This window comes from Nannospalax galili, unplaced genomic scaffold (assembly GCF_000622305.1).
Source record: "Nannospalax galili isolate Female #2095 unplaced genomic scaffold, S.galili_v1.0 scaffold461, whole genome shotgun sequence".
NCBI lineage: Eukaryota > Metazoa > Chordata > Mammalia > Rodentia > Spalacidae > Nannospalax > Nannospalax galili.
Genome location: NW_008349975.1, coordinates 10,377,405 through 10,379,911, shown reverse-complemented (window position 1 = coordinate 10,379,911; position 2,507 = coordinate 10,377,405).

The following is a 2,507-nucleotide window of genomic DNA, read 5'->3' as shown; positions in this document are numbered from 1 at the left end:
CTGCCACAAGGGTATATTAACTCTCCAGCATTGTGCCATAACTTGGTTCAAAGGGATCTTGATTGCCTGACTCTTCAGCAAAATATCTCACTGGTCCACTATATTGATGATGTTATGCTGATTGGATCCAGTGAACAGGAGGTAGCAGACAGTCTGGACTTGTTGGTAAAGCATATGTGCATGAGAGGATGGGAAATAAATCCAACCAAAATTCAAGGGCCTTCTACCTCAGTGAAATTTCTAGGAGTTCTGTGGTATGGAGCATGCAGAGACATTCCTTCTAAGGTGAAGAATAAGTTGTTGCACTTGGCCCCTCCCTCCACCAAGAAAGAAGCACAATGCTTGGTGGGCCTGTTTAGATTCTGGAGGCTGGACATTCCTCATCTGGGTGTTTACTACCACCCATATATCAAATGACTCAGAAGGCAGCTACCTTTGAGTGGGGCCTGGAACAGGATAGGGCCCTTCAAGAGGCCCAGGCAGCTGTACAAGCTGCTCTGCCCCTTGAGCCATATGATCCAACAGACCCGATGGTGCTTGAGGTATCAGTGGCAGATAAAGATGCTGTTTGGAGTCTATGGCAGGACCCCATAGGGGAATCACAACAGAGGCCATTGGGATTTTGGAGTAAGGCTTTGCCTTCATCTGTGTACAGCTATTCTCCCTTTGAAAGACAGCTCTTAGCCTGCTATTGGGCCTTAGTAGAAACTGAACATTTGTCAATGGGCCACCAAGTCACCATGCAACAAGAGCTGCCTATCATGTGCTGGGTGTTATCTATCCCCACAAGCCATAAACTAGGCTGTGCACAGCAACAATCCATTATCAAATGGAAGTGTTATATACGTGATCGGTCTTGAGCTGGCCCAGAGGGCACAAACAAATTACATGAAGAAGTTGCCCAGTTGCCTGTGGTTCCTACTTCTGTTATGATGCCTCCTGTTCTCAAGCATGCACCTATGGCTTCAAGAGGTGTGTCCTAAGATCAGTTGACTGAGGAAGAGAAGACTAGGGCTCGATTTACAAATGGTTCTCCATGCTGTGCAGGCACTACTCAAAATGGACAGCTGTGACATTATAGCCAATTTCTGGAACAACCCTGAGGAAAGACACTGGGGAAGGAAAGTTTTTACAGTGGGCTGAACTATGGGCAGTGCACATGGTCACGCATTTTGCTTGGAAGAAGAAATGGACAGAGGTGCATTTATATACTGATTCATGGGCTATAGCCAATGGTTTGGCTGGATGCTCAAGGACTTGGAAGGAGCATGGTTGGAAAATTGGTGAGAAAGACATTTGAGGAAAGAGTATGTGGATAGGTCTCTCCACATGGGCAAAGGATGTGAACATACTTGTGTCTCATGTAAATGCTCATCAAAAAGCGGCTTCAGCAGAAGATGAGCTCAGTGATCAAGTAGATCAGATGACCCACTCTATGGATTGTCAGCTTCTTCAGCTATCCCTGTCATTGCTCAATGGGTCCATGAACAAAGTGGCCATGGTGGCAGAGATGGAGGTTATGAATGGGCTCGACAGCATGGACTCCTACTCATGAAAGCTGACCTGGCTACAGCTGCTGCTAAGTGCCAGATCTGCCAACAGCAGAGACCAACACTGAGCCCCAGATATGGCATTGTTCCCCATGGTGACCAGCTTGCAACCTGGCGGCAGGTTGACTACATTGGGCCACTTCCATCTTGGAGGGGACAGCGTTTTGTCCTTACAGGAATAGACACTTATTCTGGTTATGGATTTGCCTTTTCTGCACATAAAGCTTCTGCCAAAACTTCTATCCAGGGACTTAAAGAATGCCTTATCCAACATCATGGCATTCTGCACAGCATCAATTCTGACCAGGGAACTCACTTCACAGCCAAAGAAGTGTGACAGTGGGCCCATGGTCATGGAATCCACTGGTCTTACCATGTTCCCCACCATCCTGAAGCAGCTGGCTTGATAGAATGATGGAATGGTCTCTTAAAGACAAAGTTACAGTGCCAAGTAGGTGGCAATAGCCTGGAGGGCTAGGGCAGGGTCCTCCAGAAGGCAGGGTATGCTTTGAATCAGCGTCCAATATATGGTACAGTTTCTCCTATAGCAAGGATTCACCGGTCCAGGAATCAAGGGGTGGAAGTGGGAATGATTCCACTCACTATCACTCCTGGTGACCCACTAGGAAAATTTTTGCTTCCTGTACCCTTGGCTTTGCACTCTACTGGCTTGGATGTTTTGGTTTCAGAGGTGGGAGTGCTTCTGCCAGGAGAGACAACAAACATTCCATTGAACTGGAAGCTAAGACTTCCCCCTGGACACTTTGGGCTTCTGATGCCCTTCAGTCAACAGGCTAAGAAAGGAATAACAGTACTGGGAGGGGTGACTGACCCAGACTACCAGGGGGAAATTGGACTTGTTCTCCACAATGGCAGTAATGAAGATTATATCTGGAAGGCAGGAGATACCTTAGGAAGACATTTGGTGTTACCATGTCCTGTGATTAAGGTCAATAT